The sequence below is a fragment of the Staurois parvus genome, unplaced genomic scaffold (assembly GCF_062004578.1).
Source record: "Staurois parvus isolate SC_StPar_1 unplaced genomic scaffold, SC_StPar_1.0 ptg000218l, whole genome shotgun sequence".
In the NCBI taxonomy this organism is placed as follows: Eukaryota; Metazoa; Chordata; class Amphibia; order Anura; family Ranidae; genus Staurois; species Staurois parvus.
In genome coordinates, this window is record NW_028318014.1 from 5,744,854 (window position 1) to 5,769,369 (window position 24,516).

The window sequence follows — 24,516 nt, forward strand, 5'->3', positions numbered from 1 at the left end:
CCAAAAAAATACCCTCTAAAAAGGTAAGTAATTTTATGTACAGATTACTTTCATTGGGACCACTCCAGTTTTCCACAGTGTTCACAGTATTGTAATTGAAAAACTCACAGGCTACATTTCTTAAAGTACAACAAACAAACAACTTCTTTCACCATAATAAATCTGTGGGGTTTTTTAGCTCATTTGCCAAAGCTGAATAGTCTGTTCATTTTCCAAGGGAAGCTGCACTTTAAGGGGATTTTTCTGCTGCCTTCCATCATCCAATCATGTGCAAGCACAGAATGCTGTTCTATTATATTACTTGCATGTAATTATTCTTGGCAAAAATTAAATTTCACCGCATTCACTTCTGGGTTCTGGAGAAAATCTACTTGCACGGTGCAACTTCCCTTGGAAAATGAACAGCCTATTTGCCTTTATGAAATCAATTACAATGTCTGGAACAATTGTCTCTTACTTCAGAGAGAGGTGTCAGTTATTCAGCAGTACGTAATTGCACATATTCACTGTACAATTGATGTGTCTAACATCATTCTGATACAAATATCCAGTGTAAACCATATCCAAGCAGTCTTCTGCCTGGAAGTGAAGGCAGTCCATGGTTCATCCAGCAGCTAATAACTCACATAGGTGCACAGCAGCCTGTCCTCCCATCCCACGTTCAAATTGCATTATGGAAGTCTGGATCAAGTCAGCCGGAAAATGGAACAGCGCAGGGAAATCCCAGATGTATCATCAGAGCAGCAGAAACAAATCATGTTCAGCTGTTAATCTGTATATATCACTGTGTGTTTTGGAGTACAGTGTATGATGTATGGCCCAACATATACAGTTTATTGTGGATCAAGATATGCTGTTCATTGCTAACAGGAAAAAAAATGGCAAAATTAGAAGTTAAAAAGACGTAAACAAAAACACCCTGGCTTGTATTCTAGAGTGTCATTCCTGCAATAAAGGTTATTTACATACATAAAGACACATACATACAAGGTAAGGGAAGGAATGTATTTCTTGTTAAAGTGTTACTAAACCCAGGACTCTGCATTCACCATATCTAATCTCCCACAGTACACAGAACATGGAAATGCAATTATTTTAGTAAATATAAACTGCTAAATACCTTTTCTCATCAGCAGTTAGAGCTTCTATCAGTGTCCAGCCCAGCACTAGCTAAAGCTTGTAGGAGGAGTTTTCTTACTGCTCTAGGAGGATGGAAATCCCCTGACCTCTGTCTGGACAATGCTGATTGGCCCTGTGCTGATCACATGCACTCTCCCAAGAAAGAAAAAAACCTCTCTCTGGCAATATACACCAAACTGAGCATGTGCATGCCTACGGTTCAGTCTGGAGATAAGTGGTGGTCGCTTGAAAAAGGGGAGGAACAGAACAGAAAGGATCAAACAGCCTTTTTACACAATGCAGAGGATTAACCCCTTAGGTTCCACAGTAAGTATAACAAGCATGCTTTACTGCATATACAGACTGATTTTACTGTTGTGTGTTTAGTAACACTTTAAAGACTAATTCTTTTGCTATTTTTACTGCTAACAATTACCTTTTGTACTGTTTTTCATTGTGTTAAAGTTTTCCCTTTATTTCTGAATAATGTGGTACACATAGCACTGGCCCTGCTTTCCTGTGTAAGGGTGGCTTCTTCGCTTCAAGGGTTAATATGAAGCCACCCATTTGTGTGCACTCACTTGAGAAACTACAGCCTAGTGTAATGGTGTTGCCTGCACCAACAGGTACCAAAAGCCTAAGATCATTCTGTAACGTGACTTGTAAGCACCATGCATCTGCGTATGGACATGTAGCCCAAGAAGGGGTATCAGATGGCTGTGAAGGAAGTAAGGCACTTCCCTACTGAAAGTTTGGGGAAGCTGTGCACAGAAACCTGAGGCTGAAGCCATGATAAAGTAAGAGTTTTTTAGCACTTTTTTTTTCTTAGAAGGATACATGTTTGTGCCTAATTTATTAAAGAATATGTAAACCCAACATTTCATATTCCTTATATGTGTCTGCTGTACCATGTACTTGTATGAAAAAGTATCCTGCTCCCTTTGTATTGCTTCATTTGTATGAAACCTCTGGTGTTCCTGGGATTCCCTCTGCATTCCTATTAAAAACTGACCACACTAGGCATGAGAGCACAGTGTGGTCAGTCCTCTAGCTCTGCTGGTAGCTAATCCAATGATCAGACTTTTCCTGACATGCCTCTCCCCCAAAACTATTCAGTGGGGAAGATTAGTGTACTTCTGTTTCTCCTCCCTGAGCTCCTTATGCAGGTGAGAACAGAGAGTATGTAAAAAAAAGGGAAAAAAGGTATTTATAGTTTTTTTTATATACAGTGGGGATCGAAAGTTTGGGCACCCCAGCTAAAAATTTGTATTAATGTGCATAAAGAAGCCAAGGAAAGATGGAAAAATCTCCAAAAGGCATCAAATTACAGATTAGACATTCTTATAATACGTCAACAAAAGTTAGATTTTATTTCCATCATTTACACTTTCAAAATAACAGAAAACAAAAAAATGGCGTCTGCAAAAGTTTGGGCACCCTGCAGAGTTAATATCTTGTACTGCCCCCTTTGGCAAGTATCACAGCTTGTAAATGCTTTTTGTAGCCAGTCAAGAGTCTTTCAATTCTTGTTTGAGGTATCTTTGCCCATTCTTCCTTACAAAAGTCTTCCAGCTCTTTGAGATGTCTGGGCTGTCTGTCACGCACTGCTCTTTTAAGGTCTATCCATAGATTTTCAATTATGTTGAGGTCAGGAGATTGTGAAGGCCATGGCAAAACCTTCAGTTTACGCCTCTTGATGTAATCCCCCATGGATTTCGAGGTGTATTTAGGATCATTATCCATTTGAAGAAGCCATCCTCTCTTTAACTTCAGCTTTTTCACAGATGGCATCAAGTTACCATCCAAAATTTGCTGAAATTTTATTGAATCCATTTTTCCTTCTACTCGTGAGATGTTCCCTGTGCCACTGGCTGCAACACAACCCCAAAGCATGATTGATCCAACCCCATGCTTAACAGTTGGACAGAGGTTCTTTTCATTCAATTCTGTGCCCCTTCTTCTCCAAACGTACCTTTGCTCATTCCGGCCAAAAAGTTCAATTTTAACCTCATCGGTCCACAGAACTTATTTCCAAAATGCATCAGGCTTGTCTATATGTTCATTTGCAAAGTTCAAACGATGATTTTTGTGGTGAGGATGTAGAAGAGGTTTTCTTCTGATGACTCTTCCATGAAGACCATATTTGTACAAGTATCTCTTTATAGTGGAATAGTGTACCACAACCCCAGTGTCTGCCAGATCTTTCTGGAGGGATCGTGCAGTCAAACGTGGGTTTTGAATTGTTTTTCTCACAATCCTGCGAGCTGTTCTGTCTGATATTTTTCTTGGTCTTCCAGATCTTGCTTTAACTTCCACTGTTCCTGATGACTGCCATTTCTTAATTACATTCCGAACAGAGGATATTGACATCTGAAAACGCTTTGCTATCTTCTTATAGCCTTCTCCAGCTTTGTGAGCGTCAACTATTTTCAGTTTCAGTTTTCTAGACAACTGCTTAGAAGAACCCATGGTGCTGATTGTTGGGGCAAGGTCAGATGAGTCTGGGCATTTAAAACCTTTGAGATTGAAGTCACCTGGTCTTCCCAGACGATGATTGAGAACAATCCATGACACTGGCAGGTCTCAGCTTGGCAAAGGGGGCAGTGCATGCTATAAATTCTGCAGGGTGCCCAAACTTTTGCAGACGCTAAATTTTTAGCTGGGGTGCCCAAACTTTCAATCCCCACTGTATATATACATAACTGTTTTGACTTTCATTTCTACTTTAAATTGAATGGGCTGTTTTACAAGGTGAGGGTTCACATATACTTTAATACAGATTTATTTCAGAAAATAACAGGGCCTTTACTGCTACTTTAACTACGTTCAGTTGTGAGAGGAGACAAGTGTTTTATCAACCTAGTAGTGGGCTGGAAGTTATGAGACAAGATCATTTGAATTGCAATACAAAAGATATAATATGTGTTATCACTGTATCACTAGTATAAATAATGCATTAGTCATAAGACCTGATTAAATATAGTCTGAGGAACAAAATAAAAAAAGACACAATAAAATTTTTTTTATATAATATATTGTGAATTAGTTGAAAGTTGTTCCAACTCAGGAAAGGTCCCAGAGCTGTACTATACTCTTCTTCTGTAAGGTTCCATAATGGTGTCTGTAGCTTAGCTTTCCTGCATTGTTATTTAATAGCTGTAATAAATCTCGGAGATTACTGTGATCAGCTGAAGGGATAATTAAAGATGTTAACAGAAACTGATAGATTAAGGACTGTCAGTGTTTTCTATTTGAACCTGCAAAAAAAATCCCCTTTTTGGCTAGCACAGACATCTTTCTTAGTTCACTGAGTGCAATATGCCTTCTAAATCTGTGCAATTGATCAGCTGGAATCTCAAAGCCAAGACTGTACACTCAACATGAATGCAGGATTTTCATTTTATTTTAATTATTCATCAAGAGACCATATCAATATGTACATAAAAATATAGCTGTGATTAGCAAAGTATGGGGTCTATACTTTATTCCATTACATACGTATTTAGTAATGCCATTGCAACACAATCATATTGTTATTGAATGTTATTTAAAATTGCCTTTCCTTTTCAGTCTTCAGCTCTGTAATTTTCTGTAAAATGCAATGCAATATGGCTACATGGAGGTGTTCTGTACACAGAATGTGTATTACACAGAATGTGTACAGAACGCCCCCCAGATATGTCATTTCCTGCTTGTGTGATTGCCTCACTGATTTTCCCAGAAGCCTGCTTTAAGATACAACTCAGATTTTGGGCATCCCCTGCAGTATAAATGTCATTTTTGGTGAGGTACTCACAAATAACATCTAAAGGGATGCAGAACCTGCATTTTTCCTCATCAGAGCCCTGCAGGTGTAGATATATAGCACCCACTAGGTGGTGCTAGTGTGAGGTAAATTTATTTTTGGCTCATGGTAGTGAGTGAGCCTCAATTACTGTGGATTCAGTGTGACGTCAGGCTGGATGACTTAGCAGGTTGGGACAGGTTGGGAACCACCTCCACCTGGTTCTGGAGGTTCATGATTACTTCCAGAAGCCAGTAGGCAAAAGGGTGGAGACCTCAATCTGCATATTCATGGGACTCTTTCCAATCCCAGCCTAAGAGGCCCTGATATTGTGGTAGACTAGCCCATAAAAACGAGAGAGCCATGCTAGCAGGAATACATTGAGGAAGGCTGGATCGAAGAGCCTGAGAGAAGGCCCTAGGGAGGGAAGCCTACCTACAGACAAGTCACTAGAGAAGAGGATCTCCACTGCCTCAACGGCTCCTGAGGAGGACAGCCTGTGTAGAAGGGGAGGAGCCAGCCCAGCGTAAGGCATGAAGGCAGCTGCCAACCTGCTAAGCTAACATGAGAGGACGCTATGAGTACTCTTATACCCCCTGGGCCAGATAAGGGGAGAGGGTGGTCAGGTGGAAGACCTAACTAGCTTCTCAACCTGGACTGTTCAATTGACAGCTTCTGGGCCCCTTTGCTCAGGGCAAACCTTCGGTGCAGCTGCGTGAAGAGAAATAATTATCCAGGGTTTAAAGGAGGTACACCAAAGGGGTTTAGTGCTCCTAAAGAGAGACTGTTGCTAATCTGCATTTTTGTACATAGTTGCTAAGCAGTTGTCCTCAAATTATACAGTTCCCCAGGCATCCCATAAACCCCTAGACATGATCCAAGTTTAACCCCTAATAAAATCCAATAAAAATATCAAGGGCTGTTTACTGACTCCAGTGTGCAAAATGTGGGAAATGCATGTTGCCTGGCTGTGCAGAGCATAGAGGGAACCATTCAAATCCAATGGCCCCTAAGGGGGTAGTGCTACAGATAATTATGAAGTCGCTTCCATATAGATTCACTGTGCACATGGACACAGACAAACAAACAGCTATTCCTTCAAAATACCAAAAGGTAGGAATCTGCAACCACGTTTGTTAATATCCTTGAAATGTACATAGATCACCCAGAGAGGAATGTTTTTTTCTCAACATAAGTGGAGTTACTCTTTAATTCTAGGGTGAAAATTAAAGCTAATTAGGTGCCTATGTACTGTATATATTTTGTCCATAGCAACTAGTGTAGAGATACTGGAATTTCGCCAGTACCAGTCCTAAAAGTACAAAGAATTCTGCCTAAAAAATTATCACACTCATTATATTAAAGGTTAAACAAATTAAACAATTATAAGCTGTGTTCCCTAAATTAGTACAAATGCACAATTATGTTTTGCTGATCTTAACCCTCTGCATCATAGACTCTTCTTGTAGCCAGAGACTATATGATATTTGCTTACGGTTAGGTTTATTTATGCATGGCAAGCAAGAGGTGCTTTCTACTGAGTTCTCAGCTACAGAAGGAGCTTAGAGAGCTGGGGGAAGAGAAACAGCAGTACACCAGTCTTCCCAGTGAATGGCTGTGGGGGTGGGGGGTTGTCAGCACAAATCTAACCATTGGAAGAAAGCAGGCTGAGTTCTCAGCATAGCTGGGAAACTGACCAGGCATTGATCTTCTGACTAGTGTGGTCAGCTTTTAATAGGAAAGCAGAGGGACCCGCAGGAACACCAGGGATTTCATACAAAGGAAGCAATACAAAGAGAACAGGATACTTTTTCATACAGGCACATATCAGGAATTTGAAATGTTGGGTTTACATTTTCTTTAATAATAATGTGATTATAATGTGATATGCCTTACTGGCTGATGATTTTTAATGATTGATCCATTTCAATCAACTCATTATTTTAAGGCAATAGCCCATTTTCTAGTAAAACTGTAACAGGATATGTGATAGACTGCATGATCAGACAGAGGGTAGCTTCTTCAATTGGCTTCGGGTTCAGGAGCTGGCATCTTAACTAAGGGAAACTGGCAAAGAGGCCTTGCGGCTTCACAGGCAGTTTCCCACTCCGCATACACAAGCCCAGCTGCGCTTTGTGATTGGTCCCGCAGTCTTCTGTTACCTGTGATGTGTCCCAGAAGGCTGCAGGGGACGGAGGTGGGGGGATCAAACTTCTGCTTGGATAGCTGAAGTGATCCAACTGGAAGTGGGAGTGGGTACCCTTCAAAGCCAGGTACCTGCTCCCCCCCCCCCCAGGAAAAAGTGGCAAATGTTATAGAGGAGGGGGGGGAGATGCAAATAGGTGGAACTTCCCCTGGTCTTTGCCACCAACTTGTCTCAGCAGTCAGCAGCAGAGAAGGACAGAACTGCTTCACCAGATCCTATACTTCTCTGTGCAGTTGCACAGAGACATGGCAGAAATCAGGAAGTTCATGGGAGGAGCTAAGGGTTTAAGCTTCACTAGACACAAGGCGCAAAGCAAGGTTGTCCAATGAATCATGCAGGGAGCTGTCCAGCATCCAACCAGATGTTAGAGAGGTCGCAGGTTCAGACCTGGATCCGAACAGTGGCAGCTGCTCTCCAAGTGAGTGTGGCAAATTACATTTGACATGTCTAGTTTGACAAGCGGCACTGCCTGTTGATGTCAGTGGGACCATGCTGCAACCAAGAACCAAACACTTGGCTCACAGTTGTGGCAAACTGCTTTTCTTAGAGGCAGTAGGGGCTGCCGCTTGTGTGAAGGAGACCTAAAAGACTCAGATAACTGACCAAAGCTCACTACAATACCAAGAGGTATGTTCCCCTGCAATTTGTATATTTATATATATATAATATTTGTATTACGAGGCATTGTCAACCATCATTGATTTCACACATTGTGCAGACATTAAAATCATACATATGAAAAAAAAGGCGGAAAAGCCTGTAAACTTACTGTAGGCTGAGAAATGTTGTTCACCCTTTTCTGTGAGCCAAAAGACAGAGAGGGGCAAGTAAACATCAGCTGAACAACCCAACGCGTTTCAGAACAAAGTCTTTCTTCTGGGGTAAGCTGAAGAAGAAGGATGGCCGAGAAACATTCATCCAATTTTTTTTGGTCCACGACCTTTTGATACACAGGCTGCTATACTATGATGGACTTGCTTTATGATATTTACTCTGGGATTTAGATCTGTTCCTGGCTTTACAACCTGTTATCTGGTTCCGCTGTCTCATTTTGAGGTGATCCCAGTGTGAGAGATTCTCCTTGGGGGTGTGCCCTCCCCGCTTCCCCTAAGTCAATTTCCATCGAGCCCTGGTGTATCGAGGTGTAGATGGCGAGCACATTAATAGGAGACTACTCTTCTCCTCTCTTACAACTGTGGCGAGTTAAACTATGAAAGAAAATTGGATGAATGTTTCTCGGCCATCCTTCTTCTTCAGCTTACCCCAGAAGAAAGACTTTGTTCTGAAACGCGTTGGGTTGTTCAGCTGAAGTTTACTCGCCCCTCTCTGTCTCTTGGCTCTCAGAAAAAGGTGAAAAACATTTCTCACAAAGAATAAGAGAAGGTAGAGGTTCATAAATATACTGTATCACCCAATATATGGTTTCTGCCCAGTAACCAAAAAACATACATTTAGAAAGAGGGGGGTTGTGAAAAGAGATTCACAAAAAAGTGGTTACATCATGGACAGAATGCAATACTCAGAATAGTAAAATAAAAATTATGCTTTATTACACAATAGTTTTAGACAATAGGGTAAATACCCTGGTTCACCATCACCTCAGTATGAGATAATACAAAAGACTTAAAATCACATAAAAGCAACATCAAGACCGGTCTTAATAACACCAATGCGGTGAAGAAACCCCTTGAAGCAGGGCCCTGCCATCTTTATCATCTTTATCATATTAAGGATACCAACAGTGCATCTTTATGACTGACTCTGCATATATACATATGGGCATGTCCACTGTGAATCTGTACATGTTCACCACTCACTCATGCCCTGAATAGGGGCTGTATTGCAATCATCCTGTCATTATAGGGGCATCCGTATCCCCATATATATTTAAAATTTTTCACCCACATTACCTTGATTGGGTTATGGGTAATCTTGTCATTATTATATGGTGCCTGTTATCAGCCATTATTGCATAGCATTGTATAGTTTATTATACCTGATGGTACAATGTTTTGACACACCCCCTACTGGTGGTGTAACCAATGACAGGTTTCTGTCATTACATATGCAGCACATTAATATTAATACCGGTCTTGATGTTGCTTTTATGTGATTTTAGGTCTTTTGTATTATCTCATACTGAGCTGATGGTGAACCAGGGTATTTACCCTATTGAACAACATTTCTCAGCCTACAGCAAGTTTACAGGTTTTTATAGCTTTTTTTTTCTGTGTATGATTTTAACCATTTGCCGCCCGCCCTATGGCCGAATGGCGGGCGGCAAATGTCATCAGCGTTCCGGGTGGACGCCATATGGCGTCCTCCCATACATGCGCAGATTGCGCTGCTGCAGAGCGGCGCAGCGGCGCGATCTGTCACTGGCCGTGTACCTCGGTCACGGCCGATGACAGGTCTGAGTATCGGCCCCGTTGCCGGTACCATGTGACCTGCTGTGACCAATCACAGCAGGTCACATAACAGTTGTATACAATGGGTGGCTTCATTCATGCCATCCATTGTATACTAGTGTGCCTAGCTGTGAATGGTCACAGCTAATCACATGCACATGTCATTTTACTATGGTAACATTGTATTACTTTGGTCATAATGAAATATGAAAAAAAAATCTTAACCTCCCTGGCGGTATGATTATTTCAGATTTTTGGTGCTGAAAGCGGTACCATTTTTTTGCATGGAAATATGTAGTTTTTTTATTGTAGGCTGTAATTTTTAGGAATAACTCACTGAAATCTGTCCAAACAAGAGTCTAGTAAACATCCCGGGTATGATAAAATTTGAAACACAAAATCATAAATTATAATTTAATAAATAATCATAAAAAATAATAATATAATAATAATACATTTAATTCAATAATATAATCAAACCGAAAACACTGAAATTTGAAATAGAGTGCCAAGTTCGTACATTGCTGAGCAAAGTCGCAAAATCGTTTTCAGTGTCTGATGACGAATTTCCCCACGAATCATTATCACTCAATTCTGCAAGTGGTTCTGATTTACTATCGCTGTTCTCTAGCTGGTCTAAAACCGATTTTGACCTAAAGGGACACTTTTTTGGACGCCATGGATTTTTCTAAGTTTCCAGGCAGAAAGACAGACAAAATGTAGGCAGGGCACAGGACAAAGCACTAGGGACAATATGTATGTAAAATGGGTTGAAACAGCAATGTTTTACTGTGAAAAATGTGTTTGGAAAAAATGACATTTTTTAAAATTTTCAAATTTCCCGCCGCCGCCGCCGCCACCGCCCGTACGTCCCGACGTCACGGGGACCGGAACACAGAAGCCGGATGCCGGCATCAGCCAGAGGAGATGGCCGGGGACGCTTCAGAGGACACATCGTGGGAGCGAAGGACAAGGTAAGTGCTGCAGGGACTCCCTATGCAGCGCCGCATGGTAAGCCCGAGTGTAGCTCGGGGTTACCGCTTTTGGTACTAAAACTCTACCCCGAGCTACACTCGGGAATACCGCTAGGGAGGTTAAACAAAGAAAAAAAATTTAATAAAAAAAAATTTAAAAAAATATATATATTTTTTTTTCATACTGTCACCAGTCAGTGTCCCTGATCACCGCCATGCCAGTTATATGATGACACTGTACTGCACTGGTGACAGCATGTAAAAACAAAATAGTGAAACTAATTTTTTTAATTTTTTAATTTTCCGAAAAATTATGACAAAAAAAATACAACTTCAAAAAACTCGCCATGCCTCTTATGAAGTACATCGGACTGTCTACTTTACAAAAAGGGGTCATTTGGGGGATATCTGTACTGTTCTGACATTCTTGGACCTCAAGAAATTAGATTGGCTGTCAGTACTTCAGGATTGATCAATATTCAGATATATACCATAGTTTGTGAACTCTATAACTTTCCTACAAAGTAAAAAATACATCCTAATTTGGGTTATTTTCACCAAAGACATGTAGCAGAATACATCTTGGCCTAAATTTATGAAGAACAATTATTTATTTGCAAACTTTTATAACAGAAACAAAGAAAAACTTTTTTTTTTTAAACTTTTTTGGTCTTTTTTTGTTAATTTAGCAAAAAATAAAAACCCCAGCGGTGATTAAATACCACCAAAAGAAAGCTCTAGTTGTGTGAAGAAAATTATAAAATTTTAGTTTGGGTTTAATGTTGTATGACCGTGCAATTGTCATTCAAAGTGTGAGAGCGCTGAAACCTGAAAACTGGCCTGGGCAGGAAGGTGTAAAATTGCCCAGTATTGAACTGGTTAATGTCTGCACAATGTGTTAAATCAATGATGTTTTACAATGCCTTTTTAATAAAATTATTAATATATTTACACCACTGTGCTTGAGTTGCCTTAAACGTCCCAGTACAAATTGCAGGGGGACATACCTCTTGGCATTCTAACCTTTGGGATGTTAGCAACTGGATGATGAACCCTGTGCTGGATCCATGTACTAAAGCTCACTACAAGATCACAAAAATACAAAAGGAGAATTTAGAAGTATACTATATCCTACAGACATATGGCTTACTCCCTGGTAATAGCACACCAAGTAGAGAATGAATGGTGAGGACAAACAGCACCAGAACATATCCTTTCAAAATTAATTCACCAATGGCAACTCCCATAGTTATGTATAATATAACACATACATATATATATGTAACTTAGCAATAGTTTTTTAATAGTTTCCAGTAGTGTCCAGCATGTTGTGAGGATGCACTGTTTTCAACTCAGATGGTTCCTGTTCCAACTGTCATTCTGAACTGATGATACAATTAAAATAAGAGGCAGTCTGTGCTGGCAACATTCTTGCAAAAAGTTGATACAACATGAGATTAGAGACTGAAATCTCAGAGAACACTACAGAGATAATTCATAGCATGTGTTCCTGTGATTATCAATTTTTACTGAGAGATGAGTGTTAATCTTGCTGTGGAATTAAAAGTGTGCTCACGTCAAGTGGGCAGATATAACCAATTAAAATGAAATGTCAGGTCCAGCATGCTAGCCAGTTGTTGTTCTGTACATTAAAAAGGTATTAAACCCAGAACCAAAAGTTTAATAAATTGCAGCTTTTTCCGTCTTATTTTTACCTGGTGACCTAACCTGCATTAGAGTGCCCCCCACTTTGGATGAAGGCACCTTTGGACAGCAGCATTGTCAGTCTCCTGGGGAGGAGAGTGTTGGGTGTACTAGCAGATTTAGATACACTAACAAATTGAAGCCAAACTCCAGCTCACACTGCAGTTACACAAGCAGTTACAGCAGCAGTTTGTTTTTTTGGGATATAGTTTTTATATAAATAAATACAATATGATCATTGTAAGCACTCCTGTCAGTGGAAATGGTTTGCCTCATCCCTGTAATTGATGCTTTTGCAGGACAGCTTATTCTTTTGAAAACATCAGACTTACTGGCCAGATCACCAGATGAAAATAAGGGAAAGACAGCCTAAAAAAGAAAACAAATGCAGCCATCACATCTAAGAATTGGTAAGCTGCAATAAAATAAATATTTGATTTTGGGTTTAATACAATTTTAAGGACGTTGCTGTGTTTTTCTTCATTAATTTTTACTGTATGCAGTTGTTAGGAACTGTAGCTTTTTGTTCCTGGATTCTGTCCTTAACTACTTGTTTAGTAAACATAAAGTGGTTCTAAAGGCAGGTTTCCATTCTATGCAGTAAGGTAAAAAAAAAACCTTCTGCAAGCAGCAACCCCAACCCTAAATACTGACTTGAGCTCAATCTCGATCCATAGACGCTTGCTATAAGGGCACTTGAGCATGCTCACTCCTGAGTCAGCTCTGTGTGTCCATAAGACACATAGAGCATGGCTTGGCCCCGCTCTCTCTTCCTCCTCGCTGTCTGGGATTGACAGCAGCAGGAGCCAATATCTAGCAAAGAGACATGCCCCATATATCCAGCAAGGAGACATCACCCATATATCCAACAAAGATACACGTCCCACATATTTAGAAAAAAGACATCCCCTATATATTTAGCAAAGAGACACCCCACATATATCCAGCAAAGAGACATGCGCCATATATTCAGCAGACAGGCATACCCCATATATCCAGCAAACAAGACATTCCCCATATATACAGCAAAGAGATATGTCCCATATATCCAGCAAAGAGACATGCGCGATTTATCTAGTAAAGAAACACCTCCATATATCCAGCAAAGAGACATCCCAATATATCTAGCTAACATTCTGCCCAATCCAGCTAAGAGACAGCCCAATCCAGCTAAGAGACAGCCCAATCCAGCTAAGACACGGTCCAATCCAGCTAAGAGTCAGCCCAATCCAACTAAGAGACAGTCCCAGCTAAGAGACAGCCCAAACCAGCTAAGAGACAGCCCAAACCAGTTAAGAGACAGTCCAGCATTAATAGACAAATCCTGCAACACTGACAATCAAAAATTTACCAAGGCTGTACATCGTCTCTCCATTAGCTGTTTCCACAGTGAGCTGCAACATAGTGAGCACTGACCAGTAAGGCTTCTACACGTGTCACTCTTCTGCTCTTGCTCCAAGTGCAACTATGGCCAAAAAGGAATCCAGTCTGCAGAGAGAGGCAGACTGCGGATGATATTACTCCACCTTCCACTCTCTCAGGCTGCAGCCAAAACTATATGAGCCCTATCACCAGCTTATGTGGCCACTGACTCACTTTGTGGCTGCTAATTGCCCTGTTAAGCTGTTCGCTTGCCAACCCGCTGTCACCAGCTCTTATGGTTTTTCTCCACAGCTCTGAGGAGACTGATGAGACCAGAGGCGGCTCTTTAATTAAGAAAATTAGTCAGCAGCGAGGCCCCTGTGAGCGGGAGGCCTTAGACGACTCTCCAATTTGTCTAATTAAATAGTCACTTCTGCTTGCTATGGAGTCACTCTGCAGGGAGGAGGGGCCAGGGGTGGGGGACCTCAGAAATTGAGGATTGGGGCTGCTCTGTGCAAAACCATTGCACAGAGCAGGTAAATATTGCATGTTTGTTATTTTTAAAAAATAAAATGTGAGCCTTTAGAATCCCTTGAATTGTGATCCATTTGCTATTTCCCCCATTTCTCATTCCAGTAAAAAAATATCTGTCTTCATTTCTATATCATAATCCTAATGTAGAAGCTGTTACAAACTGCATACTAGTCCTAAGGCTAGGTTCACAGCTATGGAGTTTGCATTTCTGCATTGCATTTTGCGTTTTTGATGTGTTTTGCATTATTTTTTCTTGTTGCTAGGCAGATTTAAAACACATAAAAAAATGCAGCAAAGCGCTACATGCTTTTCTGCAGTGTTTCCATTAAAGTTTATATAACAAAAAATGCAACTTTTTGCGTTAAAAAAAGTCCTTTACCTTTTCCAAAAAATGCACCGGGTGAAAACGCAGAGATGTGAATATGTCCCATAAGAAATCATGTTAAATGGACTGTACTGCGTTTCTGCAAAAAGCAAAATAGTGCGGAAAATGCTTAGGTGTGAACCTAGTGAGACTTTCAGTGATACTGAACAGGTGTTTCACAACCCTGGAATTAGCATCTATCTTGTGAGATAGGTAATAGAAGCCATTTTCACAACAGATTCCCTTAAACATGCACCTTTATTTTGTGCTAGTTTAATGAAGACACCTATATGCCATACTCTCTGTTCAAGGAGCATAAGTGTTATTGAGTGACAGTTGGGACTGAGCATGGGGACTGGATCTCCAGCATGCTGCCAAGAAAGAGGAGCATCATACAAATAATTTAGTTTTTATTTAGCTTGATTTTATAAAAGATAAACCTACGAGAGAGCTTCAAAACATCATTTTTACTGCAGGTAATCCAATCACAGTGCTGATAATCTCTGACCTGTAAATGATTTATAGGGGTTAATTTACTAAAGGCAAAAAGACTGTGTACTTTGCAAAGTGCAGTTGCACTCTGCATGTACAAGTGCTCCAGAGATCCAGAGCTTAGTAAATGAACAGAAGCTCTGCTGCCTTCCATCATCCAATCATGTGCAAGCACAAATGCTGTTTTTTTCTTTTCCTTGCACGTGATTGGGTGTAAGTGAAGCTTTACCTCATTTACTAAGCTCTGGAGCAACTGCACTTGCAGAGTACACTGTCTTTTTACCTTTAGTAAATCAACCTCTAAGAGTCCCTGAGATGCAGAAGAGTTCAAACATCTAGCATGTCTTTGTTGCTACCCCAACTTTGTGTAGCGGCACAGACAGCTCTAATTCATTCATAAAATAGACACTTGGGGGTTGATTTACTAAAACAGTGCCAAATCTGGTGCAGCTGTGCATGGTTGTCAATCAGCTGCTAACTTCAGATTGTTCAATTAAGCTTTGACAAAAATAAAACTGGAAGCTGATTGGTTTCTGTGCATAGCTGCACCAGATTTTGCACTCTCCATTTTTAGCAAATAACCCCCATAGCATGTTTTGCTTCCATAGAAAATAAAATGTGTTCTTCGGCCACTAGATGGTGCTGTGCACATTAAAGGTATAAAAACAGATCCTAGGGCTGGAATGCTGCAATTCACACAATGCATTTCTTCATCTCCCCACAGAAAAGCCATGATTCATATGCTGCCAGTTTGCTATTCTAGTTGAGAAAGCATGATTAAACTCAAAAGCAAACATTTATTATATTGCAGCTTACCAATTCTTACATGTGATAGCTGCATTATTTTTTTTTAGACTTCTTTTCCTTTATTTTCACCTGGTGATCCAGCCAGTAAATCTGTCGTTTTTCAACAGAACAAGCTGTCCTGCAGATGTAGAAGTTAGAGAGCTGAAACAAACTATTTACCACTGACAGGGGTGCTGGCAATAAACTCATTTATTTAGGTAAAACGTTTATTCTAAAAGATATAAGCTCTACCCCTGTAGGCGCCGTTGGTATTTTACATAGGCCTTTTCCCGAATCTTCACCCGCAGCCAATCACATGGTATTTCCTATAGCCAGGTACACACAACTTTCGCTCATTACTCAAATGATCAGTCTAGGGCAGGGGTGGGCAACTGTGGCCCTCCAGCTGTTGTAGAACTACAAGTCCCATGAGGCATTGCAAAACTGACAGTTACAAGCATGACTCCCAAAGGCAGAGGCTGATGGGACTTGTAGTTCACTAACAGATGGAGGGCCACAGTTGCCCACCCCTGGTCTAGGGGATGTTGTTTTTGTAGTTTTATTGGAGAACTGTGATAGGGATGGGGAATTTAGTAGGATACTTCAAGAATAGAACTAATTACAGTTGAGGACACTATCTGATCTTAGTCAAGCTTTAGGTGAAGTCCTTGCTGAAGCAGGTAAAAGACTTCTTCTTTGCAGTAGCAGTAACAGTAACTTCAGGTTAGAGCAGGGGTCCTCAGACTTTTTAAACAGGGGGCCAGTTCACTGTCCCTCAGACCGTTTGAGGGCCGGACTACAGTTTTAAAAAAAAAACTATGGTCATCTCCTGTACTGTGTCCACATTTGTTCAGAGACTGAGGACATACAACGGCGGTGGGAATACTGGGCCGGCCGCTCTATAAGATGCACAGACATTTCCTCCCAAGTGTGTCTTATGGAGCGAAATAGTGCCCCATCATTGGTGTCAGTGGGAGGAATAGTGTCCCATCATTGGTGTCAGCGGGAGGAATAGTGCCCCACCATTGGTGTCAGTGGGAAGAATAATGCCACATCATTGGTGTCAGTGGGAGGAATAGTGCCCCATCACTGGTGTCAGTGGGAGGAATAGTGCCCCATCATTGGTATTAGTGGGAGGAAAAGTGCCCCATCATTGGTGTCATTGGGAGGAATAGTGCCCCATCATTGGTATTAGTGGGAGGAATAGTGCCCCATCATTGGTGTCATTGGGAGGAATAGTGCCCCATCATTGGTGTCAGTATGAGGAATAGTGCCCCATCATTGGTGTCATTGGGAGGAATAGTGCCCCATCATTGGTATTAGTGGGAGGAATAGTGCCCCATCATTGGTGTCATTGGGAGGAATAGTGCCCCATCATTGGTATTAGTGGGAGGAATAGTGCCCCATAATTGGTGTCATTGGGAGGAATAGTGCCTCATCATTGGTGTCAGTGGGAGGAATAGTGCCCCATCATTGGTGTCAGTGGGAGGAATAGTGTCCCATCATTGGTGTCAGTGGGAGGAATAGTACGTCATTGGTGCCAGTGGGGGGGGGTTGGAATAGTGCCCCATCGTTGGTGTCAGTGGGGGGAGGAATAGTGCCCCATCGTTGGTGTCAGTGGGGGGAGGAATAGTGCCCCATCGTTGGTGTCAGTGGGGGGAGGAAGAGTGTCCCATCGTTGGTGTCAGTGGGGGGAGGAATAGTGCCCCATCATTGGTGTCAGTGGGGGGAGGAATAGTGCCCCTTTGAGGGTGTCAGTGGGAGGAATAGTGCCCCATCGCTGGTGTCAGTGGGGGGAGGAATAGTGCCCCATCGTTGGTGTCAGTGGGAGGAATAGTGCCCCATCATTGGTGTCAGTGGGGGGGAGGAATAGTGCCCCATCGTTGGTGTCAGTGGGAGAAATAATGCCCCATCATTATTATCAGTGACACCAATGATGGTGCACTATTCCTCCCACTGACAGCAATGACACTTAACTAGCCGACCCCTGTTTCAGCATGGTGTTGCTGCACTTAGTGTCCCCTGCCGGCGGGCCGGATGAATGTGCTCGGCGGGCCGCAGGTGGCCCGCGGGCCGTAGTTTGAGGACCCCTGGGTTAGAACAAAGTCCCTTACAACAAAGAGTTGTGCTCACAGAATATAAATACCAGCTCCCAGCATGCAACAGGGACACCCTCCTCTGTGATTGGCCAAAGCTGTATCCACATTCATGCTGTTCATTTGCCTAGTTCCCACCTATGTTCTGGAAGGCTCTAGTAGCTTCCAGAAGACAGAAGCAGCTCAAGGCAGATTCAAACAGTACCAGAGATTCATGAGCAGTCCTGACCCAGGGGCGGACTGACCATTGGTGAACTCGGGCACTGCCCAAGGGCCCGGGGTTAGTAGGGGGCCCCATGAGATGTCCCTGGTACCTTTCATAGGCTTTTTTGGGTGTGGTTTGAGTGTGGGCAAGGACACAGGGGCCCCATTATCCACTATTGCCCGGGGGGCCCCATGACTGGTCAGTCTGCCCCTGTCCTGACCAATAGACTGCAGCACTCTGTTAAGAAGGATGCCAGTCTCCCTGTTAACCAGAGAAACACAGCTGTACTATCCTAACTGCACATATCCTAACACCTATTTAGGAGGGTGCTACAGATAAAAAAATGTTTGCTGTAACCAATTATAAAGTGTGAGCTGGGGTTTGGCTAGTGCAACTTGTCTAGTGCATTAAACACTCCTCCCATCCTCAATGAAAAATTCTGCTGTCCAAAAGGTGTCTCAGTTGCTCCCTCACCCAGAGTATAGGCACTCTAATACAGGAGGTGTGTTACTGGCCAGATTACCAGGTGAAAACAGAGAGGAAAACGCCTACAAAGAAAAATAATGCAGCCACCACATCTAATGATAGGTAAACTGCAATATATTACATTTTTGGTTTTGGGTTTAATATTGCATTAATCTGGGGGTTGGGTAGGGTTAGATATACTAGCAGATTTAGGGGGGGGGGCAGAATTGGGGAAGATTTGTGCTAGGGCGGTGAATTGGGAGGGGAACAGGGCTTTGTGGTGGGAAGGGTAATTTGGAGGGGGTTGTGCTAAAAGAACTGATTTGAGGGGATTTGTGCTGGGTGGGGAATTTTGGGGATAGAATTTGTTATAGGAGTGGGGATTTGGGGGAAGGGTCTATGCTAGGAATGGGGATATGGGGGAGGATTTAAGCTAGGAGTGGGGATTTGGAAAGAAAGAGGATGTGTGCTAGGATGGGTGATTTGTGGGGAATTAGGGGGGATTTGACGTAGAAAGTGGGATTGGAGGGCAAAGATATGTGATGGGAGGGGGATTTGGACTGTGAGCATGGGGAATTTTTACATTTTATGGGGAGAATTTTAACTTGTAGAAGGAATTTATGCTTAGGGTTGAGTTCAGAATTCTCTGCCTATAGGTTCCTGAGATGTAAATCCGGCTCTGTTGCTGAGTTCTGCAGTGTGTAATTTTAACTTTCTGTCCCTTGTTGGATCTGACAGCTCAGACAAGCTTTTTAAATTCTGGACTTTGAACCGATGTAGAGAAGAGAAGACTGAAGATAAACAGGTGCAACGTATGTAGGAGGATTTGTTTCATCTCTGGGTATCATCTGAGGCCAGTCATTTTGCTGGGTGTATGTGAAGATTTACAAACACTTTAACTTAAAAAACACACATATATGCATATATACAGTATATATAGTCTACCAAGACATGGAAACCCTTCTGTGGTAACCAGGGGCGGACTGACCATTTGGAAACTCGTGCACTTCCCGAGGGCCCGGGGTCAGTAGGGGGCCCCATGAGATGCCCCTGGTACCTTTTTCATAGGTTTTTTTTAGTTCGGGCAAGGACACAGGGGCCCCATGATCCCCTATTGCCCGGGGGCCCCATGACTTGTCAGTCTGCCCCTGGTGGTAACGTCTAGGTTACCAGCCAAAAAAAAAGGTTGCCTGCTTAAAGCAGAGCGTTAAGGTTTGGCACCTATGGGAAACGGGGGGCAGGTACCCGATTTTGACAGGTACGTTCTTCCACTGCAATCGCCTAGGTGAATGGAGGCGGAAGTTGTCCTCTCTCCCTCCCTGTAGTATTCTGGGATATGTGACAGATCCCAGAAGACTATGGGACCATTCACAAGGCGCAGCACTACTCGTGCATGCACAATGGACAGCCAGCTGTGAAGCCGTAAGCTGTCACAGCCAGGTGCCCACACTTAAGATGCCAGCACCAGGAAGAGAGGACAACCGATGAAACTGGCTGCGGTGAGGACACTGCTTGATCCAGAGACAGTGTTTGTTTTTTTAAAGTCAGTAGCTACAGTTTTGGAAGCATCACAACGTCACTTCCAGGTCCGGGAACATCCAAGCTTAGTGAGAACGAGGCGTGGAACGCTTGTTGGCCATCTTAGATTTACACAGGCTGCAAATACTGGTGCCAGTTTTCAGGCACCATTCCATATGAGTGCAAGATCGTTTGATTTTATATTTTTTTTTGCTCATTTAATAAATACTGCACTTAGAAGGATATTTCACTTGTCTGGTTTATCTGTGTGGTCTGGCACTATTCCTGCTTAAGGATAATCCATATCAAACACCATACATGTATTGGAGGCATGTTGGGAGTCCCTATTCCATAGCATATGGCCATAAGCAGAGAGCTGCTGGAGGGGAGATATCTTTTGAGAGGATGGTCTCCTATATGACCAAAAAGTGCATCTGAACACCTTACTTGGGGTCAAAAGATCTGGTGAGTGAGCAATCTTTACTTTCTTCTGCTGGCACGTGGTGAAGATTCAAGTCACTCTCTCCTCTTTTGGTTCGGGTCACAGTTTTAAGAAGTCGAAAGGACTGTCACTTTACCTGTGGACTTTTATTTGTTATATTTGTTTTGATATGTGTATAAATTATGGGAGTTTAGTTTATACATTGAGATACCCACTTAAACTTTAATGGTTCTATTTTAGGGGCATGTAGTGATACTAGTCCCCCAACAATTACACATTTCCACTCATCTATATTTTTATTTTTATGTAGCGCCTACCTACTGATATCACAGTTTTTTATAGCTGCTAACTTTTATTTTTTTTTATTTTGACTGGAGCTCTGCTTTAAGAGCCTTTTCACAGAGGTGTTCAGTTTTTTTCATCAGTTCAGCCACATTTTTTCAAATAAAAAACAGATCAGTTTTTCATCAGTTTACATCAGTTTTCTACATCAGTTTTTCATCTGATTTTACATAAGTTTTTTATATCTGCTATCAATGCAAAAATACCATGAACAGCTGAATGACATGTATATTCTTTTCACTTGGAGTATAAATGCCTCCAAACATCCATCAGTTCCCAGGCAGTAGCTCAATATATTGAATCTGATTAGGGTCTAGACGTAGATTGGAGTCCACCCATCTGTGGGCAAGGGGCCATATTGAAGTCACCGAGAAGGTCAATACGTTTAGTGCCGTACTTAATTGAAAACTGCATTAGATCAGCTGGGGAAGAAGGGGGTAAATAAATACCAGCAATAGCCATGGCCACATTATTAATACCAGCATGTATCAGTGCATATATGCCCTCCACTTTAAGATTAGTAGGTCTATAGTTAAGAGATTTGTGGATGAGGACACTAACATCCCTGGCATAACTAGAGTAGGGGACATGGTAGTGAGCACCTACCGAGGCTTTCTTGAGCCCCAGAATTCTAATCATCTGCTGGTGGGTTTCTTGCAAAATACAAATCTGATTGGTGAGGTTTTTAAAGAAAATTAAGACCAAGGACCTCTTTATTCCGAAAATCATCCCCTGTACATTCCAGGAAATTATTGATAGGTCAGTCAATGGTATTAAAATTGAAAGTCTAAGTTGAGGTGTTGTGCAGATACATCATATTTTTTCATAGACGCTTGGGGTTGGGGAGGGACCTCTCTGCTTTATGTCCAACCTGTACCCAGAGAGCAGAACTACATAATGTAAGAGTTGTTTATCATGTAAACACAACTTAACATAGCTTACAGGGAACTTGGAAATCCATAAGTCCCAAAATACCCCAACAAATAGAAAAGGAGGTCCTGAATAAGGCTTGAAGACTTCTGATGCAGGAAAAAGATAGTCAGAACAATCATCATCCCAAATAAGGTCTGGTCCTTGTAGGAAAAGGAAACCGCCATTAGCAAGTAGCTATCATGTTGAGGAAGCTGCAGAGCATAGAGATGTAAGAAAGGGGACAGTAAGCACTAGGTGACACTTACGTTCAGCTCATTTCCAGCCAAGCTTTAGGTGTAGTGAAGAAGTGGACCATTTCACCATCTTGGACCTGCAGTTTGTCAGGGAAAAGGATACCATACTTTATCACTTTCATGTGGAGCACAGCTTATAAAATAGTCAGGAAAAATCAAATGTTTTAGCCACTCTGGTAAAGCAGGTAGGTCCCCAACTGCACTCACCACTTTGTTGTGGTCCCTGAAGTTCAGTAGATAAAGGATCCACATACGCGGAGGAAACCTGGGGGGGGGGGGAGGCAGACTGTGGTGGCAGACAGTGAGCCCAGTAAAGTAAAATGGGAACTGGGCATTCAACAAACACAAATAGACACATACACTCACCGCCCACTTTATTAGGTACATCTGTTCAATTGCTTGGTAACACAAATTGCTAATCAGCCAATCATATAGCAGAAACTCAATGCATTTAGGCATGTAGACGTGCTGAAGACAACTTGCTGAAGTTCAAACCGAGCATCAGAATGGGGAAGAAAGGGGATTTAAGTGACTTTGAACGTGGCATGGTTGTTGGAGCCAGACGGGCTGGTCTGAGTATTTCGAAAACTGCTGATCTACTGGGATTTTCACACACAACCATCTCCAGGGTTTACAGAGAATGGTCAGAAAAGGAGAAAATATCCAGTGAGCAGCATTTGTGTAGATGAAAATGCCTTGTTAATGTCAGAAGTCAGATGAGAATGGGCATTCGATTTCAGCTGTGACATTCAGATGGCAGGGTCAGAATTTGGCATAAACAACATGAAAGCATGGATCCATCCTGCCAGGGGCACTGATGATGTTACCTGTGATGAAACCCGTAGGGTGGAGCCACGCACACACGCTACTACACATGCGCGAGTAGCTATTTTGGAAACTGGAAAATTTGGATTTTTTTTGCCAATCAATGCCTAATGATGTTTGCTTACATGTGAGTGCAACTGTACTTTAAATAAATGTTGTGATTATGGTTTTACACTATATGGAGCATTCTTTCTTTGCATGTTTTCCACTACAAGTCCAAGCCTTATCCTGAATGGTTTAGCTACCCTACTTAAGGTCCATTGTTTGGAAGATCCTTATCTGCTGTTTTGGTGATCTGGAGGAGGATTCGAGTGACCAGCTTTCTGGATTGTTTAACAAAGTGCGACTGACCACTCTTAACATGGGTTCATGCCTTTCTGGTAAGCCTTCTGTAGTAGTGGTTGGTGACACAACAACTATCCTTGGATTTCTTTTGTTTCATCACAGCCTCTGAGACTTTTCTTTTCTTTTCTTTTTGGATGGACTGTTTTTTTTTACACATTTTGCACTGTTTCTTATGATTATTTGTAACTTTTTAAGCACTGCACTTTTATGTATTTATTGTTATATTTAGACAATAGAAATTAACAGGTTTTACATATCTCTTGGTCTTGAGAGATACCAGAGACTTTCATAATGAGGAAATTTGTATTCGTCAGACTGTATTTATCATCAGTTTCTTCCCAAGGCTCTCTTGTATTTTTTTAAAGAAAAATGTTCTTTCATAAAGACTAATGTCTCATATTCATTCTTCCAAGTATTTCATTTAGGTTGATTATAGTATTATTAGCTTAATATATGTAAATATCTAGATCCTGACTTACTGACTGTGTTGGCACATATAAATGAGATACAAAGTTTGCATGATATCCTGAACTGGATACTAGAAGCAGCTGCACGTACATCTGTCTGTGTATACTGTGAGAGCCACATGCATGCAAATTTGTTAAATGGGTTATATGCAAAAAATGTTTTTCTCTTTCAGTTCATAGACTCCTACTTACTAGTTAAATTTCAAATGTAAAATGTAACTCTGGACATTTGTTTTGCTTGGTCCTTGTGTACTTTTGGGGGGACACAGAGACAGCAAGTGAAAGGAAGTTTCTCCAACATGAGGGGAAGTCCCTTCTTAGACAGTTGTCACCAGGACATTTGTCCCCACTTGAGCATTTCCCCTTACCTTCTGCTCTTTTGACAGCTGTGAGATAGACTTCCCCTCACTTTGGAGAGATTTCCTTTCACTTTCTGCCTTTGTGTTCCTCTTTTCATATGAATGTTTGAAAATGCACTAGTGTATAGTTCAACTCCAGGAAAAAAACCTGGAATAAATTCAGGGTCCTGTAAAGATTATTTGATGGGGTGACAAGTGGGTAGACTTCAGCCTTAGGGAGACAAGGCTTTGTCCCAAAAAGGGAAAGATGAAGAGGCTATTTCACTCACCTGATTCCTTGCTCTGGCCAGCTAAAGAGCTCTCCTCCTCTGCCCACAGCTCCCGTCTAATGAACCTCACCACCATCAAGTACCATACCATTAGACTTGTATGGTACGCTGCAGAGGCTGGAGTGTGACCAGAGACGGTCACAGTTTAGAGAGCAGCGAGGTGGGAATAGTCGTAGTGCTGGATGGACAACAAAAAAGAAAAATTCCCAGCTAAACTTACCGACCAGCCAGCAACCATCCGAATCATCCTGTCTAGCAGTTTGTGTTAAAAACAGGGGTATAGT